We start from the raw sequence: 27363 nt of genomic DNA on the forward strand, positions 1-27363 counted from the left end.
TCCTAAATGTAGACTGCGGCCTGGTCCTCCCCAAATATGGTTCCACCGCGAGAAAATAAGATCGACCAAATTCGGTCCCAAACCAGCAGCTCAAAAGGGATTTTAATGGCGGGGAAGGGAGAAAACACAACATTAATCAATAATTTATTTATTCAGCAAGTTTTCCATTTGAATGAAGCAATAAAAAGGCAATTTCCATAACTCCATGTACAGGGAAATCGCTGGTTGGCGGGCTGGCTGGCTGCTGCTGCTGCACTTAACTGCATTTGCAGTTTGGAAAATGTTTGTGCGCTCCAAAAATCACTGCAAGAAGCAAATAAGGAGCCATGACGGTTCAGTGTTGCCAGATAGTTTCAACTGAAATCAGTGGATTGATTTACACAGAAAACAAGAATCATGGTTATATTACATCTGGGAAGGGGTACATTTTTTACCTCTGAAAATGTGAAATTTTACCACTTTTTTGGTTTAATGTCAAATTTTCAGTTTAAATTGATGTAAAATTACATCATAGTTGAGGTAATATTCAACCGTCTAAAATTACACCTTCCAAATTTGCACAATTTTTTTTCTGTGTAGAGCATGTTTAAATTTCTAATTCCAAGGTGTTTTTTTCTCGATATTTTTCCCCGTGTTTAGGAGATCATTTTGAGCATCCTTTGTTTTACGAATAACTATACTTCTCTTGTTGAATGTTTTTTTGTTGCATTTTAAGTATTTTTATTAGCATTTATCTTGTTTACTTTTTGTTTGTTTCTGATTCTGATTTTTATATAGCATTCTATTATTTAAAATATTCAAAAATGCGTAGAGGGATAGTCTGGGACAATACAAAAATACGGCATACAGTTAAACCTCGCATAGTGCGCAGGCGTTACGCTTTGTATTTCTTGGATTGCTCGGAAACGACATAATACTTAAGAAATCTTTTTGAAGCAAATCGTAGTTTGAAACAAGACGAACAAATAGATTAAAGAAAATTGCAAAAATATTACGCCGTATATGAGAAATCGACGAAATACAAAGCGTAACGCCTGCGCACTATGCGAGGTATAACTGTACTTATTACAGTAAAACCTCTTTTTACGCGGTGCGTTACGTTTTTCTAATTTGTTGATTTCTCTGGAACGACGCAACATTTTCGCAATCTTTTAAAAGCAATTTGTAGGTTTTGTGCAGATCTACAAAACGCTTTTTGAAGCTTTCAAAAATATTGTATGGTTTTAGAGAAATCGACGAAATAAAAAGCGTAACGCCACCGCGTAAAAAGAGGTTTCTCTATATTACAAATAACATAGAAAACGTTAGTAAATAACACAGTCAAAGTTGATCCCAGAAAAAATGAAATTATGAAAAACTAGGCATAGTCAAATAAAACATGTCACACTATTCAACCCTAATTTTTTTCTTAAATTTTATAAGTTTTTCTTTGCAATGCTTTTTTTAAAATTGATTGAAAAATTGATTTTTGGCCTAGAGGGGTACAAAATTATAATAATACGATCAACGATCAATTTTCAAAATACAAAATAATTAAGATTACTGAAAACAACATACAGTGAAACCTCTTTTTACGCGGTGGCGTTACGCTTTTTATTCCGTCGATTTCTCTTAAACCATACAATATTTATGCAAGCTTCAAAAAGAATTTTGTAGATCTGAACAAAACCTACAAATTGCTTTTAAAAGATTGCAAAAATGTTGCGTTGTTCCAGAGAAATCGACACATGAGAAAAACGTAACGCACCGCGTAAAAAGAGGTTTGAAATACTCAAATTAATTAAAATACTTAAAATACTTAAAATACTTAAAATACTTAAAATACTTAAAATACTTAAAATACTTAAAATACTTAAAATACTTAAAATACTTAAAATACCTAAAATACTTAAAATACTTAAAATACTTAAAATACTTAAAATACTTAAAATACTTAAAATACTTAAAATACTTAAAATACTTAAAAAACTTAAAATACTTAAAATACTTAAAATACTTAAAATACTTAAAATACTTAAAATACTTAAAATACTTAAAATACTTAAAATACTTAAAATACTTAAAATACTTAAAATACTTAAAATACTTAAAATACTTAAAATACTTAAAATACTTAAAATACTTAAAATACTTAAAATAATTAAAATATTTAAAATACTTAAAATACTTAAAATACTTAAAATACTTAAAATACTTAAAATACTTAAAATACTTAAAAAACTTAAAATACTTAAAATACTTAAAATACTTAAAATACTTAAAATACTTAAAATACTTAAAATACTTAAAATACTTAAAATACTTAAAATACTTAAAATACTTAAACTACTTAAAATACTTAAAATACTTAAAATACTTAAAATACTTAAAATACTTAAAATACTTAAAATACTTAAAATACTTAAAATACTTAAAATACTTAAAATACTTAAAATACTTAAAATACTTAAAATACTTAGGCTGGTACAAATATTTTTAAAAGTTTTTGTCACCCCCCCCCCTTCAAAATTGGCCCGAAAAATCAGGGGGCAAAAAAAATATTTTTACAATAAACTTCAAAATTTCAATGAAAATTCAAGTGCAACCAGCTGAAATCAAATTAAAATACTTTCTCCTGCGTTTAAAATCATTTTTAGCATGTTTGGGTTTATTAAAAAATCTTATGATTTTTTGAAAATTTTCGATGCAAAATCTTTTTTTTCGATACAATTTTTGTTTTTGTCAGATCTTAGATTTTTTGAAATCTAATGATTGCAAAACAACTGAACTAGTGTAAAATGCATTTTAAAACACTTTTTTCATTTAAATGTGAAGACTATGGCTTGTTATTTAAATTTTTATATTTTTTTATTTTTTTGCCCCCCCCTTGACCTCGGCCAGGGCCGAGGGACAAAAACTTTTTTAAATATTTGGATCGGCCTTAAAATACTTAAAATACTTAAAATACTTAAAATACTTAAAATACTTAAAATACTTAAAATACTTAAAATACTTAAAATTCTTAAAAAACTTAAAATACTTAAAATACTTAAAATACTTAAAATACTTAAAATACTTAAAATACTTAAAATACTTAAAATACTTAAAATACTTAAAATACTTAAAATACTTAAAATACTTAAAATACTTAAAATACTTAAAATACTTAAAATACTTAAAATACTTAAAATACTTAAAATACTTAAAATACTTAAAATACTTAAAATACTTAAAATACTTAAAATACTTAAAATACTTAAAATACTTAAAATACTTAAAATACTTAAAATACTTAAAATACTTAAAATACTTAAAATACTTAAAATACTTAAAATACTTAAAATACTTAAAATACTTAAAATACTTAAAATACTTAAAATACTTAAAATACTTAAAATACTTAAAATACTTAAAATACTTAAAATACTTAAAATACTTAAAATACTTAAAATACTTAAAATACTTAAAATACTTAAAATACTTAAAATACTTAAAATACTTAAAATACTTAAAATACTTAAAATACTTAAAATACTTAAAATACTTAAACTGCCCATGTTCGCATAAATGTCCCATATGCAAAAACAGCAAGCTGAGAAAAACGCATTTGAAGTTTGTCCCATACATAAGGCTACGTGTTATATTTTCGCGAAAAAACTGGATTTCCTCCTGATATCTAGAACAAAGTACTGGATGTTATATGCTCTTTCGAAAGAGCACACAATTTTGAACCAAACTGCATCAATAACTCGAAATCGATGAAAATGCATATGGGACATTTATGCGATCAGGGGCAGTAAAATACTTAAAATACTTAAAATTCTTAAAATACTTAAAATACTTAAAATACTTAAAATACTTAAAATACTTAAAATACTTAAAATACTTAAAATACTTAAAATACTTAAAATACTTAAAATACTTAAAATACTTAAAATACTTAAAATACTTAAAATACTTAAAATACTTAAAATACTTAAAATACTTAAAATACTTAAAATACTTAAAATACTTAAAATACTTAAAATACTTAAAATACTTAAAATACTTAAAAAACTTAAAATACTTAAAATACTTAAAATACTTAAAATACTTAAAATACTTAAAATACTTAAAATACTTAAAATACTTAAAATACTTAAAATACTTAAAATACTTAAAATAATTAAAATATTTAAAATACTTAAAATACTTAAAATACTTAAAATACTTAAAATACTTAATATACTTAAAATACTTAAAATACTTAAAATACTTAAAATACTTAAAATACTTAAAATACTTAAAATACTTAAAATACTTAAAATACTTAAAATACTTAAAATACTTAAAATACTTAAAATACTTAAAATACTTAAAATTCTTAAAATACTTAAAATACTTAAAATACATACTAATCAATCAGTTATTATGTCAAAGTAATCATGTCTTAAACCTGAATTTTTATTCTTTTTTGATTATTTGTAAAGGAACTCTAAATATTTTTGAACAAAATTTAAAAATAATCTGGCAACACGAAATTCCCCCGAATAAAATCCAAACCCGATCAGCATCTTACAAACTAAGTGAGGAAAACTTTTATTATAATTTATTGAGTCATGGCTTGAATCACGGCAGCGATGGCGTCGGGGCTTCGGCCAATATTTGCCCATAAAAGTCCTGACTTTGGGGTCCCTTTTGCGAGAAACCTTTCGATTCCGCCTCGCAACTGACTGACGTCCAAATTGTGCGCCCCCGCACTTGGCACGGTCCATACTCGGACGAACCGTGTGCAGAGCAAACTCATAAGCTCCCCGCTTGATTGCTCCAAATCGATACCGCTTGGGACTCAGTCGCGGGCCAAAGTTCTACGAGTTGGAACAGCAGGTTGAAACAGTTAGGACGTCAGGGTAAGTAGATGGTATTTGACTTATTTCGATGCTTTCTTAGAAAAATTGTTTTAGCCAACTACAGAGCCTATTACCCTACTGCTTCGCAGCCTCTCAACCACGTGGCCCAGCCATCAGTCCTTATTCAAACAACGATTTCAGTTCCTTTTAAGGTGTCGCGAACTCTCCAGTTAGTTAGATCATACAAATGTGCTGCAACCAGCCTCTCTCTACCCGTACACCTCGAACCCCCTTCTCCAAATTAGCTTGGCATGTCTTTAGTGGCTGAAAATGGGAGGTGCTTAATTTAATTATTAATTGAGCCACAATTGCACAATAATAAACGACACAATCTGGGAGGCGATTTGCATCGCCCGATGGACTGATTGCCACCTGCTTATTAGCTCAAGTGGTTATGACAGGTTCGTGGCGAAGCCGCATCAAGTTGTCAATACTATTAGTAGACCGTGTGTGACCAGGGGGTGTGATGACGTTTGTACTAGTTTACTGTAACACCTTTAACTAGGTGACTTGCGAGCCAGCGTCGAGATGAAGTTAGATTTGTTGCAAAGTATGGTAGAGGCTCCTGTGTTTGATCTTCCGTCAGTGAGGGTGACTATGGGTCAAAAATCGATACGCCTCTTCTAAATAATGGAATCAATTTACATTATATCGAAATAAAATTTACTTAGAATGTTTGTTTAGATAGTTTACCAACATTTTTCCAAAATATGGTAGAATTTGATTAACTCTATCTTACATACAAATCGATTGAAAATTGACCCAATCTTACCCCTTAGAGGGGATGCTCGAATACATAGATAGTGTCAAGGCATCCAACAGTGTTACTTGCTCTCACATTGTTGGCAGCGAAGATTTTTTCAAATTTAGATACTTTTCAAGCAATTCCTTAAAACAAATTCAAAGATTGATTTTTTCGACAGATCATCTTTTGCCAAAAACATACCTAAAATTTACACAGCTACCAAAATTATAGGATTTTTTCGAGCAACGTGATTTAGCATAGCATAGCAATTAAGTATCCAACAAAGTATCCTTAACCACTACACAACCTTTATTAACAGAATTTAGTGTCATTGAGAAGAACATGATTGTTTTCAAGGTAATTAAATATATCTTTATTGAACTTTATTATAGTAATTACATTAGTTTTACATTAGCAATTCTCTGAGATTTCAGTCATTCGTTTTTTTGTATTTTTTAATCCGGCTGAAACTTTTTTGGTGCCTTCGGTAAGCCCAAAGAAGCCATTTTGAATTATTAGTTTGTCCATGGGTAATTCTCTACCAACTCACACGAAATCGGGAAAAGTTGCCCCGACCCCTCTTCGATTTGCGTGAAACTTTGTCCTAAGGGGTAACTTTTGTCCCTGATCACGAATCCGAGGTCCGTTTTTTGATATCTCGTGACGGAGGGGCGGTACGACCCCTTTCATTTTTGAACATGCGAAAAAAGGTGTTTTTCAATAATTTGCAGCCTGAAACGGTGATGAGACAGGTTTATTTTTTAGAGTGTAACAATGTTCTACAAAGTTGTAGAGCAGACAATTACAAAAAAATGATTTTACGAAAAAAGTTTCATAAAAGTCCCTTTGACACCAAATTTCTATCTCATCACCGTTTCAGGCTGCAAATTATTGAAAAACACCTCTTTTTTCGCATGTTCAAAAATGAAAGGGGTCGTACCGCCCCTCCGTCACGAGATATCAAAAAACGGACCTCGGATTCGTGATCAGGGACAAAAGTTACCCCTTAGGACTAAGTTTCACGCTAATTGAAGAGGGGTCGGGGCAATTGCTATGTGAGTTGACGGAGAATTACCCACTTAAAATTGTTATACAGTGAAAATCTGGCTATTAAAAGTGAAAATCCATTATCAATTTAGCGTCGTTTGAAACTCATATTGCAAATATTTATATATCCCGAAATTGAATAAATATAATCAAATGTTGGTCTGGAAATTCAGATTTGGTTGAGGAAGATATCGATATAAACAGGAAAAGAACAAAGCAATTAGTATGCCAATTTCATTTTTTTTTGTTTTAAAATTTCCTGTACCTATTCAGAACACAGTCCTGATTTTCCTCAGTTGGCAGTAGTAACTTACTGATAATTTTTAAAACATGTTTTATATAAAAAAAAATACGATGACTCGTGTTGCTTTATTTGCTGCCGCTTCTAATTTTTTGTAGACATTTTAAAGATATTTTTCAAGCCTTTCTAGTCATGACATATAAAATAAAATCTTGTTTCTAATCTAATTATATGATTTTAAGCATGAAAACATATCAAATATAATAAACACATAGATTATGCGACTATTTCAAAAAATTTCAACCCCAAAACCACAGTCCAGCCCAAAAACCACAGTCTCCTATCAATCTCTATAAAACGGTCCATTACCTCATTGGCGACCCTTTGCCGAATTCGAGCAGATCCGTAACATTCCCAGTTTCCCCTCCATATAACAGAGCCCCAGCGATTAAGATCTTCGCGCCGGCCGGTCACCACTTGATATGTCGATCCGTGGTCGGCGGCTGATTTTCCCTTTTAGATTAACGCGAACTCAATCAACCAATTATCATTCCAGCAAGCCGCGTGGTTAGACCTCGCTCTAGCCATTTCCAGCTGGGGTGCACCGGCCAAACTCCAAAGACTTGTCTAATTTCGGTCTTTTTCCTCTCTCTCTGAATGGTGCGCTTTATATCTGGAAGGTGCGATAAAATCTCCGACCGATCTGGAGTTTGCCCTGTCCCAAAGGTGATTTGATGTTTTTTTTTGTTCGATCTGATCAAGATAAGCTGGGGTCTTAAGGGACCTCACCACACACACACAGATTAAGTGATTCTCGTTCCACCTTTCAGACCCGTGTTGAATAGAGAGCACTTTTGAGAAGGAAAAAAAAGTAGCCCGGTTGCTGCACGATTTACAGGGAAAGATTCCGATTTTCGGTAGCCCAGCAGAGAGAGAGAAAAGGGGGTCTCTTTTACGAAGTGTTACTAGTAGCAGCTTTTTTTTATAACAGAGTAGAAAAGTACCAACGGCAGCGGTAGCAAATGGAGCTTGAGCTGTGAAACACTTTGACAGTGAGCTCGTGTCCGGACTTCGGCAGCTTAACACGCTGGGTTTTAGGCGAGGAAAAGTACTAAGTCTTAAGTCATGAGGTGATCAGCAACATTCATTTCAAAGAAAATGTAACATTTAATTGATTGATGTAATCCATTTTGTTATGAAATGTTTTGTTTTGCGCAAATTGAGGAATATGCTTAATTATTTTTAATACCACTAATCAGAATTTATGGCAGTTATTGCATCAAATATAGTGTAAAATCAATTCAAATTTATTAGAATTAAGTATAATATTGAGAACATAAATTCAGCAGTTGCAAATATTTGTCAAGCTAATGTCCCTCGACTCTGATTGATTTCAAACGGCAAGCATTAGAAAAACTTGATTGTACACAGCAAAAAACAATGTAAATTTGGAAGCTGTAATTTTGGAAGGTTGAATATTACCTCTTTTATGATGTAATTTTACATCAGTTTAGACTGAAATAGTGAAATTACACCAGAAATGTGGTAAAATTACACATTTTCAGAGGTAAAATTACACCTTTTTTCTGACATAAAAGATGTACCCCTTCCCAGATGTAATATTACCATGATTTTTTTTCTGTGTAGTAAACCTGAATTGAAACAAAAAATCTTCTCTACAATAAAAAGCTTGAAATTTCGTTCTGCCTTTTTTTCCTTTGTTGACGTTTTTGATTTTTTGCTTATTCAGCCTCCTGTGATCAAAATATGATTTTACGTAACTTTCTCCATACAATTTGCCGATGCTCATGAGCAATTCCAGCTCAAATCGGAAATTTTTCTGGTACATTTGTACCCGACCCTCTCCGATTTCAATGAAACTTTTTAGACATGTTATCCTTGGCCAATATAAGCCTTTTTTGCGTATATGGAGCCAATTGTACTAAAAAATGGCATTTGAGAAGGGCGTAAATTATTTAAATATTGTTGTATTTCGTAATTTAAAAATTACTGTAACTCAAAGCCGTTGCATCGTATCAAAAAGTGGTCAAAGACAAACTTGTAGGAAATTGGACGGGCTTTTTGAAAAAAATACACTGAAAGAAAAATACGCGCCACTTCTATGAGATTTTTCAATTTTTATGTAAGTTAAATTTAAAGATGATGTCACGATTTTTTTTTCGCTCAAAATGTGGCCATTACTAACATAATGATTAATTTTGTTTTACTATTGCGTTACTTTTAGTATTTTTTCAATAATTGATGCATTTAACCAACGATTAAAACAACAATAAGGACCCTTGCTCCTTACCCTTTTTTAATGATTTTGTCTATCGTTTTCGATTTTGTCTCAATAAGCTTGGGACAGATAAATGAAACATGATGAAATAAGATGATAATTTGCGTAGCAGCATATGTTAAACAATGTTTGAAATTTCAAATAAATTGACTCATTTGACTAAATTCAAGAAATATGGGAAAACTCGCAATATCGAACGACTAAAACGGAAATGCCCCATAAATCAGGCCACCACCCATCCTGCGTGGGTGTACTCTTCGAAGAAGTGCAAGCAAACATGTGTCCGCACAGTCTTCGCTGATAAATCTCACGTGCACAGAAAAAAAAATTCGGGTAAATTTACATCATTTATGATGTACCAAAAGTGCACGTCATTAATGATGCGAATTTACATCAAATTCATTTGAAATTTAAATGCCATCCGATGTAAACTTTTCGAACAAAATTGGTCCCAAAACATGTAAATTTCCGATGAAACTAACGTAAATTTACAAAAGCCAAAAATTTTTTTTGCTCCGTTGAATCTAGAATCTGATGTAATTTTCAAAAGCTTTCGTAAATACCAGTCCAGAAAGATTAAATTTTTGCTTCATTTTTGATCAAAATAGGTTTTCTTGATTGAAGTAGAACAAATCTTTCTGTACCGTGATACAAAAGTTTTTTTAGTTACATCAAATAATAGATTCAACGGAGCAACTCTCGCATGCCTTTTTTAAGGGAGTGATAACTACAATGCGGAATGTACTCACCTGAAAGAATTGGTTAGGGTTAGGAAACGACAACTTGGTTGAGGCCTAATTACGGCATCATATAATCCGTTGCTTTTCCTCCCATTGCTTTCGAGGGAATTTTCCAGGTAAGTTCAAACCCACCAACTCCTTCTAGGATGGCGTACGGGATGCCCCCACGGTCACTGTAGCAATCGGCACTGGGAAGTCTCGTACCTTGTAAACCAGTTGGCGAACGGCAGATAGAAAAGGTCGCACAGCAGCATGATGTCGGCGCACGTTAGTTCCATTTCGTGGGCATTCCTGAAAACGAGTAGAGTTGAGGCTTGCTTCAAACGAAACTACATGTACGACCTACTTGAACTCTGCCAGCTCCGCGTTCGAAATCAACGACGTGTCCGAACTCTCGGCCTGCCGCTTCCGGAACAGGTCTAGAAAAGAAATAAAAATTTCAGCACAGGCTAAAACTTTCACAAATCCCCACCCGCTTACCAATGTCGTCTCCGACATCATCACGTCGTCAAAGTGTGTCTTCATCACGTGCTTCGGCGAAGTCAGACTACTTCCGCACTTCATCGGTTCAACCGCCTTCACGCCGCCGTAGTCCTCTTCAATGTTGATGTTAACCTGATTGATTACCACCTCATCGTTGACGATCATGTTTACCTCGCTCGCGTCGACCATTTTCACTTAGTTTTTGTCCAGATCAAGTTTGGCTTGCACTTTCTCCTCGATCTAGAGTTCCTCGTCCACGAGCAACGGTGCTGCTGCTCCAGGTCGTTCTCAATCACGGCGTCGTCCTCCAACGGTTCGCTCATGTTGCCTTTGTCCTCGGCGCAGTCTGCGATTACGTCCGTCGTATTAATGTTCATGATCGGGCCGGGAATGCTCGAGATGGGGATGGTCGTCGGGATGGCAAGGTTAGTCACGGCGGCCGTCACCGGATTTGGCAGTGAATCGTTGGTGACCTTCGCGGCGGACACGAGCGAGTTCATGATCGGAGCGGGAACGCTTTCCGGGGCGCTCGTAACGGTGCTGCAAACGTCCGCGAAGAGCTGTAGCTGTGTCGTGTTGACCCCGTGCACGGGCATAAAAGTGTGGAATAGTTTACGGAGTCGCTTACAAAAATTCCATCGGTACTCACTAGTTACAGCCGGTTGCGTTTTGCTGATCGGTCCCCAAGCGTCCTTCTCTGCAAGTAGATCAAACTTGAATCAATCAAGTCAAACGCAGATTCTACTTTGATAAAACTCCGGCAACCAGTTTGCGATGGCATTTTTCAGCGCAAGCCGCGGATGGTACACATTCTGCGACAAGAATGCCGGCGCGGCAGATTTCGTCCTCGTTTTCCTTATCCAGCTTGATATCGGACGAGCTGCACTTGCTCCAGAAGGCAAGCGTCTGAATGGCGATGGAATTTGCGTGAAACTCACAGTTCGGGTTGGTGACCACTCCGCGCAACAGCGGAATAATCTCCGGCGTGACACCTGGGAAAGCGCGTAATAAAAATTAATATTTTGCTCGTGGGCCGCACTAATCAGCCCGGTCAAATGGTCCGCCTCCTCGACGGTGTACAGCTCCCGCCAGTAAGCTCGGTGTTGGCCAACAGTTATTGAAGAATCTGATCTGATGTCCAAAAAATCTACGAAGCTGTGGCAACGAGACAAACCTCGGCCTTTTGTTTACTACCGAAAATTTGACGTTTTGATTCCGATGAAACTGTCGGAATGTTCTGTCGGAGTCAGCGCTGCCAGATTTGAAGATTTCTACAAACACAGATACAGACAAATTTGTATTTTAAAGTCTGTAGGTATCTAACGAACATATTAAAAAAAAAATACCCTTTAACGCCCATGGTATCACCAAGAGATTGAGATCAAATTTATTGGAGATTTGGCAATATTTTTAACTGCTTCTTTTTGCACATATTTAGGAAACATTAATTCTAGCTTCTGACCCAATTTTATCTATATTGATGAAGCACTAGGTTTTGACAGACAAATAAATACTAAATCAAAAATCGGGTATTTTTGGGAAAATAATTTAAAAATAATAAGTTTTCCTATTTCTAGATTTTTTTTAAAGTCCTATGGACATAGAAAAACCCGTAGTTTATAGGACTTATTAAAAAAACTTTAAAGTTGGTATTTTTAACTGTTTCTTTTTGCACATGTTTAGGAAACATTAAAACTAGCTTCTGACCAAATTTTATCTATATTGATGAAGCACGAGGTATCAAAAACCTATTAAAAAACATTTAAGTTGAACCAATAATCCAAAGTTCAACCCGTTTTTGGTAATACTCCTGATCACCCTATTCCAACTCCGACAGTCTATGGCATGTACCTTGGTAAGTTTGCAGCCTTGCCACTTGCCAGGAATGCCAAGTGACAGTTGCCACGTCTATCAATCGGGCGGACAATTCAAAAAGGCACATCCAAGAATGGGAAAATAATCCATCTCTCTCATACGTTAGGTAAACATACGTTTAAATGAATGAGATACGCTGTTTATTTGTAATATTACCGATATGCCTTAGTGAAGTGTTAGTCGCGAATTATAAGAGTTGAAATTTTTGAGAATGAGTAGTGATTTTTTTTTCGTAAACACTGGAAAAGAACAAATTTTGTTGCCGCTAGACGCTGGAGGAAAGCTTTCCTGCGGAAGATGTTCCGGGCGCCGGGCTAACAAGAGGCTTCCTGCTCCTACTGGTCAACATGAACGAGTTTTCTGGTGAATAAGTTTCTGCGGAAAATTTCGGGTGGTGTTTTTTGCCTGGAACGACTGGTCGAACATTCCAAAAGGCGATAAGGTAAAAGATGCATTGAAACAAGAACCATATACCTGACCTTCAGAACGGGCAATGGCAAGAGGAACTGTGTACACCCAAGCTCCCACGAGTCAGAACTCCCGGCGTGGCCGAGACGCCACCAGACTGTATGACTGCTGAACAGGGACTGAGGCCGTGCTGCCGTGCGCTGACAGCTGTGAGTGCTGACGTGCGGAAGCAGGGGGTTGATGTCCGTGCACACATATTGAGATCCATAGACAGGGGGGCGCTATACGGGCCCACACATCTCCCCCCTTCTCTAGAAAAAAAAATACAGCAACGCCGGTGCTTCTCATTTGAGGGCACCTACTAGCTGAAAACTGACTTGCACTTTCCTCTAAGCTTTAGAATCGAGACAAGGATATAATTCTTCACACTCTTGCAGCCACCACGATGAACACGCCTCGACGACGACCGTCCGATAAAAGAGGAAGACGCTGCTCGCGAATTGTTTTTATTTCGATATATTCGATATCCTTTCTTTTGTTGTATTTCCCAACACATTTTTACAAAACCATTTCTTTCTTCTCTCTTTCTTCCACTTGTTCGCTATGGTGCCATACACATTTTTATTAATGACTAGTGAATGTACCTCCCCACTTTTTCTACTTCCACTCTTTCCTTACCTTTACCAGGCATGAGCCAGCGAGTGTTCATCAGTCGTTGCGGCCTTTCAGTGAGATCACAAGCCAGAAGGGCCTTTCAGTGAGAGATCACAAGCCGTTGATGTCTTCCGTTGAGCTCACAAGCCAGACAGGCCTTTCAGTGAGTGTTCGCCAGTCGCTGTGGCCTTTCAGTACGTTCACAAGCCGGAAGGGCCTTTCAGTGAGAGCTCACAAGCCGTTGTTGAATCGTTGCGGCCTATTCAGTGAGTTCACAAGCCGGAAGGGCCTTTCAGTGAGAGCTCACAAGCCGTTGATGAATCGTTGCGGCCTATTCAGTGAGTTCACAAGCCGGAAGGGCCTTTCAGTGAGAGCTCACAAGCCGTTGATGAATCGTTGCGGCCTATTCAGTGAGTTCACAAGCCGGAAGGGCCTTTCAGTGAGAGCTCACAAGCCGTTGATGAATCGTTGCGGCCTATTCAGTGAGTTCACAAGCCGGAAGGGCCTTTCAGTGAGAGCTCACAAGCCGTTGATGAATCGTTGCGGCCTATTCAGTGAGTTCACAAGCCGGAAGGGCCTTTCAGTGAGAGCTCACAAGCCGTTGATGAATCGTTGCGGCCTATTCAGTGAGTTCACAAGCCGGAAGGGCCTTTCAGTGAGAGCTCACAAGCCGTTGATGAATCGTTGCGGCCTATTCAGTGAGTTCACAAGCCGGAAGGGCCTTTCAGTGAGAGCTCACAAACCGTTGATGAATCGTTGCGGCCTATTCAGTGAGTTCACAAGCCGGAAGGGCCTTTCAGTGAGAGCTCACAAGCCGTTGATGAATCGTTGCGGTCTATTCAGTGAGTTCACAAGCCGGAAGGGCCTTTCAGTGAGAGCTCACAAGCCGTTGATGAATCGTTGCGGCCTATTCAGTGAGTTCACAAGCCGGAAGGGCCTTTCAGTGAGAGCTCACAAGCCGTTGTTGAATCGTTGCGGCCTATTCAGTGAGTTCACAAGCCGGAAGGGCCTTTCAGTGAGAGCTCACAAACCGTTGATGAATCGTTGCGGCCTATTCAGTGAGTTCACAAGCCGGAAGGGCCTTTCAGTGAGAGCTCACAAGCCGTTGCTGTATTCTCCAAATCGTTGCTTATACATGCATTCACAAACCCTTCCCCCACAGGTCTTACTGAAGATTATTACAAGGCAGTCTACGCCAGGCATGATAGAACATCAACAAACCTCCTCTTCCACAGGCCTTCCAGTGAACAATCACAAGCTATCTCTACCTCTAGAATGAGTGACATTTACAAGCCATTTCCTTCTTTTCCCCGAAAAAGAAAGGAAAAAAAAACTTCGACCGCTTTTTACACAGCCCACATTTTAATCTTCTGTATTTAGTGGTATTTAGTTACCGAGAGCTTAAATTACTAAGCAGAAGGAACATCTTGTTCTTGATTTTTTTTTCTTAAACTTTAAGTTGTGGTTACGCACGACTAAACTTTTTTCAAAATATGAGCAAAAGTCAATGAAATTACTAAATTGGGATCTGCAGACAAAATCACATCTATTGTACAGATATTGAAAATCTGGCATCACTTCCAAAAGTGTCAACATAAATTTTCTTTCTCTTTCTCGCAGTTCAGTTTTTTTTTGTCTCCCGCTCTTTTATCTCGCTTCAACCACAGCAAAACAAACCATGCTAATGGTGCAGAAATCAAAAATTTCAGCCAAAAGTCCACGCTCTCCGCGCGACAGGCAAACAAAAATTTCGATTCTGAGCAGCATCCGGCCGATCCTCCTCCACAACCGGAAATCAACTCACAGATTTCCTTTTTTTACTTCACTCACCTGTCACTTAACGCGCTGGGGGTACACCGAAAACGAAAAAACACTAGAGCCAAGCGAAAACAAAAAAAAAAACAACGCTCTCCTGGCAGGATTCGCCATTATGTACACCCAAGCTCCCACGAGTCAGAACTCCCGGCGTGGCCGAGACGCCACCAGACTGTATGACTGCTGAACAGGGACTGAGGCCGTGCTGCCGTGCGCTGACAGCTGTGAGTGTTGACGTGCGGAAGCAGGGGGTTGATGTCCGTGCACACATATTGAGATCCATAGACAGGGGGGCGCTATACGGGCCCACACAGGAACAACCTTAACTAACAAGACGTTCAAAGACCACAAACAACCGGAGCAAATGATTCGTCCTTCCGGTTGCTTTCTTTATAAAAGGAAAATGAAAACATTTAGTATCTATCATTAAAATTTACCGGCCTCCCGTAACCGTTGTCAATCAGCTGGAACACGAAGCATTCCTGACAATTCGATATTTAGTTGTGCAAGTGAATCCGGGCTTGTGATTGCTTCGAATAGGAAAACTTCCGGTCAACAATTGCCGGTGCCGTCAAAAACATTCTAAAATTGACCGTCGGCTGGTTGCTTCTTCTTATGTTAGTATTTGATTTGGTAAGTGTCAGCAAAAACCACTGATCAACAGACGACCTTTCATCCAGGCATCGTTTGCGGCTCCGAAGTGGCCCAGTTAAGCAGCAGTCCATTTTCCAGAACGTCTTGATAGAGTGTAGACCATTCCGGTGAGACCAGCTGTAATGTAAACAACAATTTCTTTTACCTAATTTGAATCAACTGAACAATTCAAAGTACATTGTTCGTTAACATCAGAATCAAATTAATGTTTGTTTACATTACCTGAGTTCATATTTTACAATTCAAGTCACTTGCAAGCACTTTTAGCAAACATCAAAACAACTCCACTTCCATTTCACTACGCATCATAAATTGAACTGGTTTGTTTTTGTCATCCACTTGAGTTGTCATTCGCAAAAACAAATTTCAACGCTTTTTGACTTTACGTTTACAATAATTTACATCAAAAGTACATTTACATGCTTTTCATTTTTTCAATTTATGATTTCTCTGAAACAAAATTTTCTTTTAAATGAGATTCATGCATTAAGTTGAATCTCAATTTACATGCAGGTTCTTTAAATGCGATCTACCATTTTACATTGAATTTCGAATTTACATTGAGCACGTTTACGTTTTAAACATGGTTTCAGTGTCGGGTAAATTTACACTTTTTTTTCTGTGTGCAACAAACTAAGCAACATCTCTTCTGCGCGATCAATCTCTCGACGATCTGTACCCGTTAAGGCCGGCTGGTCCTCTCGGCATCAATTTGATGATTTATGCCGGCATCCGGCGGTGGTACTCCTGATGGCTCGTGCCACTTGGGGGCACGTGTTACGTCCAAGGGTCACCATCAGCCAGCTGTCGTAGGTGTGGTCCGGCCCGTCAAGTGCTGCTGCTGCTGGAGGCTGGAACGAGGCGTGCAAATCGTTTACTAAATATGCCAAGTCACTCAAAAATAGACTTTTGCCGGCCGGGGATCGAGGGAATGAAGAAAGGCCGTCTCCTTAAAGCGATGCTGCTGCTGCTGACTGCCTGCCATTGAACGAAACTGATAGTCTTTTGCCACACTTTCGGTGGCTTTTGATAGCGAAATAGAAAGAAAAAATGCTTCACCACAAAAAATGATAATAAACCGCGGCAGCAGCTGCTGGAGATTCGACAGGTTCCCCCAAGTTGAAAGCAAGTCATTGAGGCGTATAATACACTTGAGGCACGCGTGAGGTTGCTACTTTTTTTTTGCGGTAGACCAACTCACCAATAAACAGCTGATGAGGTGAGGAATTAAGGGTATAGCCCTCCCATACCATGAGATGACCACAATAGAGTGAAGGTGTTGTACCACCCAAAGTGTAGACGGTTGATGTTCGAGGGAGGTTTGATTGCATGTTAGAGGAGTGAGAAGCATATTTGTTAAAACGTTAATTATCTTTAAATTTTGACTAAATTCAGTACAAAAAAATTGTGAAACTAACAAACTTTGCAGCAAGATTTAACTTTCCAAAAAAACAGATTTCAGTCAATTTTACAGAACTCAGTAATGAGAGCTTGGTTCCTTTTTGTTCTCACGTCCAGAACCCTTGAACAACCTCCAAGACAGCGTTCTGGGGCGAAACGCATTGTTCACGGCAACTTCGTACTCGCACACATTCTTTCCCATCGCATAAGTTAGCTTTTTCTGCATAAACCTCATCAATAATCCTATAAATAATTCAATAACTGCACGCAACCGTGGCCCGCACCCCTGCTCCACGTGTCCAACGCATAGAGGTTCAACCCAAGAAAGAAGAATTGCACTCTAAATTGCCCCGTCGCGTTCCACGCCCAGTCGATCATCGATTCCACACTCCAGTTGCCTTTCGGGTTCCGACTGGGGAACCTGGATTTGGGAGGTGAAATATTACGGACAAAAGTAAAAAAAAAATACAAAAATACAAAAATACAAAAATACAAAAATACAAAAATACAAAAATACAAAAATACAAAAATACAAAAATACAAAAATACAAAAATACAAAAATACAAAAATACAAAAATACAAAAATACAAAAATACAAAAATACAAAAATACAAAAATACAAAAATACAAAAATACAAAAATACAAAAATACAAAAATACAAAAAAACAAAAATACAAAAATACAAAAATACAAAAATACAAAAATACAAAAATACAAAAATACAAAAATACAAAAATACAAAAATACAAAAATACAAAAATACAAAAATACAAAAATACAAAAATACAAAAATACAAAAATCAAAAAATACAAAAATACAAAAATACAAAAATACAAAAATACAAAAATACAAAAATACAAAAATACAAAAATACAAAAATACAAAAATACAAAAATACAAAAATACAAAAATACAAAAATACAAAAATACAAAAATACAAAAATACAAAATACAAAAATACAAAAATACAAAAATACAAAAATACAAAAATACAAAAATACAAAAATACAAAAATACAAAAATACAAAAATACAAAAATACAAAAATACAAAAATACAAAAATACAAAAATACAAAAATACAAAAATACAAAAATACAAAAATACAAAAATACAAAAATACAAAAATACAAAAATACAAAAATACAAAAATACAAAAATACAAAAATACAAAAATACAAAAATACAAAAATACAAAAATACAAAAATACAAAAATACAAAAATACAAAAATACAAAAATACAAAAATACAAAAATACAAAAATACAAAAATACAAAAATACAAAAATACAAAATACAAAATACAATCATACAATGATACAAAAATACAAAAATACAAAAATACAAAAATACAAAAATACAAAAATACAAAAATACAAAAATACAAAAATACAAAAATACAAAAATACAAAAATACAAAAATACAAAAATACAAAAATACAAAAATACAAAAATACAAAATACAAAAATACAAAATACAAAAATACAAAAATACAAAAATACAAAAATACAAAAATACAAAAATACAAAAATACAAAAATACAAAAATACAAAAATACAAAAATACAAAAATACAAAAATACAAAAATACAAAAATACAAAAATACAAAAATACAAAAATACAAAAATACAAAAATACAAAAATACAAAAATACAAAAATACAAAAATACAAAAATACAAAAATACAAAAATACAAAATACAAAAATACAAAAATACAAAAATACAAAAATACAAAAATACAAAATACAAAAATACAAAAATACAAAAATACAAAAATACAAAAATACAAAAATACAAAAATACAAAAATACAAAAATACAAAAATACAAAAATACAAAATACAAAAATACAAAAATACAAAAATACAAAAATACAAAAATACAAAAATACAAAAATACAAAAATACAAAAATACAAAAATACAAAAATACAAAAATACAAAAATACAAAAATACAAAAATACAAAAATACAAAAATACAAAAATACAAAAATACAAAAATACAAAAATACAAAAATACAAAAATACAAAAATACAAAAATACAAAAATACAAAATACAAAAATACAAAATACAAAAATACAAAAATACAAAAATACAAAAATACAAAAATACAAAAATACAAAAATACAAAAATACAAAAATACAAAAATACAAAAATACAAAAATACAAAAATACAAAAATACAAAAATAAAAAAATACAAAAATAAAAAAATACAAAAATAAAAAAATACAAAAATACAAAAATACAAAAATACAAAAATACAAAAATACAAAAATACAAAATACAAAATACAAAAATACAAAAATACAAAAATACAAAAATACAAAAATACAAAAATACAAAAATACAAAAATACAAAAATACAAAAATACAAAAATACAAAAATACAAAAATACAAAATACAAAAATACAAAAATACAAAAATACAAAAATACAAAATACAAAAATACAAAAATACAAAAATACAAAAATACAAAAATACAAAAAATACAAAAATACAAAAATACAAAAATACAAAAATACAAAAATACAAAAATACAAAAATACAAAAATACAAAAATACAAAAATACAAAAATACAAAAATACAAAAATACAAAAATACAAAAATACAAAAATACAAAAATACAAAAATACAAAAATACAAAAATACAAAAATACAAAAATACAAAAATACAAAAATACAAAAATACAAAAAACAAAAATACAAAAATACAAAAATACAAAAATACAAAAATACAAAAATACAAAAATACAAAAATACAAAAATACAAAAATACAAAAATACAAAAATACAAAAATACAAAAATACAAAAATACAAAAATACAAAAATACAAAAATACAAAAATACAAAAATACAAAAATACAAAAATACAAAAATACAAAAATACAAAAATACAAAAATACAAAAATACAAAAATACAAAAATACAAAAATACAAAAATACAAAAATACAAAACAAAATTACAAAAATACAAAAATACAAAAATACAAAAATACAAAAATACAAAAATACAAAAATACAAAAATACAAAAATACAAAAATACAAAAATACAAAAATACAAAAATACAAAAATACAAAAATACAAAATACAAAATACAAAAATACAAAAATACAAAAATACAAGAATACAAAAATACAAAAATACAAAAATACAAAAATACAAAAATACAAAAATACAAAAATACAAAATACAAAAATACAAAAATACAAAAATACAAAAATACAAAATACAAAAATACAAAAATACAAAAATACAAAAATACAAAAATACAAAAATACAAAAATACAAAAATACAAAAATACAAAAATACAAAAATACAAAATACAAAAATACAAAAATACAAAAATACAAAAATACAAAAATACAAAAATACAAAAATACAAAAATACAAAAATACAAAAATACAAAAATACAAAAATACAAAAATACAAAATACAAAAATACAAAAATACAAAAATACAAAAATACAAAAATACAAAAATACAAAAATACAAAATACAAAAATACAAAAATACAAAAATACAAAAATACAAAATACAAAAATACAAAAATACAAAAATACAAAAATACAAAAATACAAAAATACAAAAATACAAAAATACAAAAATACAAAAATACAAAAATACAAAAATACAAAAATACAAAAATACAAAAATACAAAAATACAAAAATACAAAAATACAAAAATACAAAAATACAAAAATACAAAAATACAAAAATACAAAAATACAAAAAATACAAAAATACAAAAATACAAAAATACAAAAATACAAAAATACAAAAATACAAAAATACAAAAATACAAAAATACAAAAATACAAAAATACAAAAATACAAAAATACAAAAATACAAAATACAAAAATACAAAAATACAAAAATACAAAAATACAAAAATACAAAAATACAAATACAAAAATACAAAAATACAAAAATACAAAAATACAAAAATACAAAAATACAAAAATACAAAATACAAAAATACAAAAATACAAAAATACAAAAATACAAAAATACAAAAATACAAAAATACAAAAATACAAAAATACAAAAATACAAAAATACAAAAATACAAAAATACAAAAATACAAAAATACAAAAATACAAAAATACAAAAATACAAAAATACAAAAATACAAAAATACAAAAATACAAAAATACAAAAATACAAAAATACAAAAATACAAAAATACAAAAATACAAAAATACAAAAATACAAAAATACAAAAATACAAAATACAAAAATAAAAAAATACAAAAAAACAAAAATAAAAAAATAAAAAAAATCAAAAAAACAAAAATAAAAAAAAACAAAAAATACAAAAATACAAAAATACAAAAATACAAAAATACAAAAATACAAAAATACAAAAATACAAAAATACAAAAATACAAAAATACAAAAATACAAAAATACAAAAATACAAAAATACAAAAATACAAAAATACAAAAATACAAAAATACAAAAATACAAAAATACAAAAATACAAAATAACAAAAAAACAAAAATACAAAAATACAAAAATACAAAAATACAAAAATACAAAAATACAAAAATACAAAAATACAAAAATACAAAAATACAAAAATACAAAAATACAAAAATACAAAAATACAAAAATACAAAAATACAAAAATACAAAAATACAAAAATATAAAAATACAAATATACAACTCTTCCTTCTCTTTCATTCCTCACTTGACGCAAGTCTGCAGGGAGTCTTCTTAGAGATCCCAAGAACCTCGTGTGGACCCTCGTGGCCCGGCAGATATTTATGCCGGGAAAAAAGGGCGCGTTTCGAGATCAATCAACTTTGGCGATGTTTCACATGGTTGCACACAATGCCGCGCAACAATTTATGGACCGATGTGACACACAGACACACACACACGTACAAATGAGGTTTTGTTTTTACTGCGTGATTATGCTACTGGATGGCGTCTAGCGTTCGTTCCACGGGAACCACGGAGCATACATAAGTCGGTGTTGGTGGTTTTTTGAAAGGGCGTATCGTCCTATCCATATTGCCACACATCATACAAATTTCCACTCAATGCCAATAAGACCCTTCTCAAATGTTATCACCCTCTTCTCAACGCGACACAGTTCTGCCCCCCGGCTTGCTTCCGTTTTCGTCGGAGTCTCGTCGACAACGGGGTCTCGTCAGCGGCTTGCCGCGGTGATCGATCGTAATCAAGTTGTCGTTCGTTGACTCTTCCTTTGGTCGCGGTGGGGTTCCTTAAGCTCGTTCGGATGCGGTTGGCTGACCGTCCGTCTTTGTTATTGTTTTGTCGTTCATTGATTCTTTGGGTTTCTATTACGGGCACGGTTTTTAATGATAGTCGAGAGAAATGGGGGTTGGGTTCGATGGAATTGTTGGAGTTTTTTTTTATTGCGTAAGTTATGGTTTTGGGTGGAGCGAATCATTACTTGAAATAAACTGTACAATCATTTGTGGAGCAGAACTTTAACAGTTTTAGAGTCTAATTTCTTCACGAAAAATCTACCTTCCAAACATGTTTCGACTCGCTTCTGTCGCAGCCAATCGCGGATCACTAGTGCGCATATTAATATGACAACTGCCTCGATGTCTACGTTGTGTAGTAGCATAACTTCAACGACTAAGCAACTATAAGCTTGTTGCATAGATGGTTTGGAACGCAATCGCGTAGATCGCAGATAGGTATGCAATTTTTTCTTTTGTGTGGTCCTCGAGCACTGCGTACCAGTGCGCCACCAAAGAGTCCTCAATTTTGAACATGCTGGTAGGCAAACCTTAAGCAAATCGACTAAACAGCCCAGATGGGATTGGAATTCCTGGCCGGGACAGTACTGAATTACGTGATCATCAATCAACGATTAGAAGCTGTCACTGCTCGATGGTCCTCAGTGATTGTTCTTGCTGGTGGTTTTATCGACTTTCTGGCACGCAGGTTCCGACCTCGACTCCAGCGACAATATCTGGCCCTTATCTTAAAAGCTTTTTAAAACGAGCACTATCAGATCGGTCGCTGACCCTTTCCAGTCCAATCGAATCGTTATCGACGCAACGCAGATTGGTCGCGACAGGAATTCGATTTCGTGAGTCTCCGCTCGCTGGTCGCTGATCCGGTCCAGGGGTCCGGTGTGGTGAGCAAATTGCGTTTCTTGTCACCAGAAGCTGCCGTCGGTCGCCGCCAATCGGTCTGTAGATAAAGCAGTCCGATTGGTATCATCAATTAATTCGATCGCGGACAAAACAGAACACGCATAGAGTGGTATTGAAGATCGTTTTACTGGACTTCAAAACGTAACAATGTACTCGAGTCCTTGGCCATGTCTTTAAACCCGCTCTATGATCCAAATCGTTTTGTATATCCTCAACCCATTTCACAGATCATCCAGCGATGGACTGTAATGAAAAACATGCCGATTCAGGTTGGAGATTAATGAACGATCGGATCGGTTTGGTGCGTTGGATAAGTAAAGTAGCCAACAGCCAACCAACAGTAGGGAGGGGCGTGCTATCGGGAGATTTAGTTTTGTAAATATTTTGACTTTAGATATTGACGACGCGCACCATGGCTAGGGACAGATGCCGCGCGCGATTGACGACACAAATAGCGGGGTAGCGCCCCCTGATCTTATCTCGGGAATGTAAATGCCAGTCCAGATTTGGAGGAAAATGCGTATCTCGGTTGTGCGCAAATGAGCTGTGATAAATAGTCTTTGATTGTTTGTTTTGATTAGCTTTGGGATGTTTTGTCTTTCTTAAATGGGGAATGTTACATTCCAGATTGTAAGTTATTTAAACTAATGAATACAACAACACTTCGAAAAATAATTACTTTTTGTTACTTCTAATTGTCAAAAACAAAAAAAAATGTATTGTTTTTAATTTTCATTCATCATGTTATCTTTATGTTTGTTTCTGTATAAAATAATGCCATATCATTTCAATTGTGAAAAATGCGTAGAAGCATAGTCTGGGACACTACAAAAATTACTGTATAAAATAAGTGTGCAACATAGTAAATAGATTCCCGTACTTGCAGAATTGCAGAATGTCTGCAGCTTCTGCAGAATTCTGCAGCCAGCATAAGTTACTTTTTTGCAGCACGTTCCCGTACTTTTCAGCTCGCTCTCTTCATCTTTCTCTTTTGCAGAAGTTCTGCAAGGAGAGAAACCGAAAAACTTTTACCTGGGTAGTGCGTTCCAGTACTTTTTCTGCAATGTTGTACACAGTTTAATCGGGTATTAAAGTTTTGTTTATTTATTTCAAAACATCATAAAAAGGGAAGGACAAAAATAGTAATTGAAAGAAGTTTACCTCTAGAACGGGGGCATTTTTTTATGCAACTCAACATTTTATTTGGAGATCAAGCATGTACCATTTATTAGGTAATTAGAAATTAATTGGAGCCTAACATTTCAAAAGGGCACATAACTTTTGTAAACAATAGTGTATCCTTTTCACTCAAATGACAGTTTACATTAGGAGTGAAAGGGACACACTCTTGCCTAAAAAAGTTATGTGCCCTATTGAAATGGCAAGCACAAATTATGCATTACACCCAACCGGCGGTCGCATGATTGTGATACATGGCGGCATGAAGGTATATCAGAATCTGCATGAAAACTGTCCTCATGCATTTTTTGCGATATAGGGGTATGACATTTTTGCCCGTTACCGACAATTATCGAAATTACCGACAGCTTTTTGATTGTATTTCACAAAAAAAAACCCTTAATAGAACGAGGATTGAACCACCAACTTCTTGGTTTTTGATCCGACACGCTACCACCGCGCCATGGACGCTTGATGAAATGAGATTGAAAGAGCACCAACAAAATCTTCTCTCTGAAGTGTTGCTCAGGGACGGGCCAGCAATATATATGTTGGTGAGAACTGCAGATCGCAGAAATGTTTACACGTGGCAAAAAATGTTATAAAATGTGACATTATCTGCAGCAAATCTACGGTTGCAGATTTTGAGATATATTTTTCTTTTGGGTGTAGAAACAATTCAATAGTTTTTTTTAAAGGTCCTATAAGATATTGTGTTTCATATGTTTATAGGAACATTTAAACAAAAAAAAAAACTCTAGAATTCAAAACTATTAGTACATTAGGTAAAACATAGACATGAGAGTTGCAGGTACGTTTAACAAATATGATTTTAAAAATGGCAATCAAAAGTTTAATAAAGAAGGGATCATAAATACATGTTTTGATAGCAGAACATTTGAATGATTTTTTATTCAGGATAACATAAATAAATTATGGATGTCACATGGAAGAACAACGGCAGCAAAATTGAAAAATTTTAGAAAATAAATGAATCACAAACTCAAAAATATGGAAACACGTGAATTTAGAAACTCGGAAATTAAGAAATTCATAAATAAAAATATCAAAAAAACTGATATTTTTTTTGAATTGAGAAACTTAAAAAAATTAATAAATCACAAATTCAAGACTATAAATTACAAATAATTAAAAATAAAGTAATTCAAAATGTTTAAAATTTCAAAAAAAGTTAATTTTCAAAGTTCACAATAAAAAAAATAAAGTTGAAAAATATAAAAGCTCAGAACCTCAAAAATTTAAATATTTTAAATTCGAAATAAAAAAAATCAAAAGTTTGAATATTTTAGAATTTAGAACATCGAAAACTCAAAATCTAAAATTAAAAAATTAAAAAATTGTAAGTAAAAATTTAAAAACCCAAATATGGGTAATTCTCTACCAACTCAAACAAAATCGAGAAAAGTTGCCCCGACCCCTCTTCGATTTGCGTGAAACTTTATCCTAAGGGGTAACTTTTGTCCCTGATCACGAATCCGAGGTCCGTTTTCTGATATCTCGTGACGGAGGGGCGGTACGACCCCTTCCATTTTTGAACATGCGAAAAAAGACGTGTTTTTCAATAATTTGCAGCCTGAAACGGTGATGAGATAGAAATTTGGTGTCAAAGGGACTTTTATGTAAAATTAGACGCCCGATTTGATGGCGTACTCTGAATTCCGAATAACGTATTTTCATCGAAAAAAACACTAAAAAAGTTTTAAAAATTCTCACATTTTCGGTTACTCGACTGTAAAAAAAATTGGAACATGTCATTTTATGGGAAATTTAATGTACTTATCGAATCTACATTGACCCAAAAGGCTCATTTTTTCATTTAGAACTAAATTTTTCATTTTAAAATTTCGTGTTTTTTTCTAACTTTCCAGGGTTATTTTTTAGAGTTGAACAATATTCTACAAAGTTGTAGAGCAGACAATTATAAAAATTTTGATATGTAAACATAAGGGGTTTGCTTATAAACATCACGAGTTATCGCGATCTTACGTAAAAAAAGTTTTGAAAAAGTTTCTTCTTGCGTTTCTCTTTGTTTCGTCGTCCGTGTCTGTCGCGGGTTACCATGAACGGCCATGATCAACGACGACCAACTTTTTCAAATCTTTTTTTCGTAAAATCGCGATAACTCAAGATGATTATAACCAAACCCCTTATGTTTAATTCAGAATTTTTGTTATTGTCTGCTCTACAACTTTGTAGAACATTGTTACACGCTAAAAAATAACCCTGCAAAGTTAGAAAAAACACGAAATTTTAAAATGAAAAATTTTGTTCTAAATGAAAAAATGACTTTTCTGGGTCAATGTAGATTCGAAAAGTACATTAAATTTTCCTTAAAATGACATGTTCCAAACATTTTTACAGTCGAGTAACGGAAAATGGGAGAATTTTTAAAACTTTTTTAGTGTTTTTTTCGATGAAAAATACGTTTTTCCGTTATTCTGAGTACGCTATCAAATCGGGCGTCTAATTTTACATTAAAGTCCCTTTGACACCAAATTTCTATCTCATCACCGTTTCAGGCTGCAAATTATTGAAAAACACCCATTTTTCCGCATGTTTAAAAATTGAAGGGGTTGTGCCGCCCCTCCGTCACGAGGTATCAAAAAACGAACCGCGGATTCGTGATCAGGGACAAAAGTTACCCCTTAGGACGAAGTTTCACGCAAATCGAAGAGGGGTCGGGGCAACTGCTGTGTGAGTTGGCGGAGAATTACCCCAAAGCTTTTTGAGATCGAACAATTATTGAAAATCAGGGTAAAGTTTTGTTTTAATTAA

At 33.5% G+C, this 27363-nt stretch overlaps 1 pseudogene; it reads right to left on the reverse strand.

Moving 5' to 3' along the window:
* Positions 1-9945: 9945 nt before the first annotated feature.
* Positions 9946-16814, reverse strand: LOC120414797 (uncharacterized; annotated as a pseudogene).
* Between the last annotated feature and the right edge of the window lie 10549 nt (positions 16815-27363).

The sequence above is a fragment of the Culex pipiens genome, chromosome 3 (genome assembly GCF_016801865.2).
Source record: "Culex pipiens pallens isolate TS chromosome 3, TS_CPP_V2, whole genome shotgun sequence".
Lineage (NCBI taxonomy): Eukaryota > Metazoa > Arthropoda > Insecta > Diptera > Culicidae > Culex > Culex pipiens.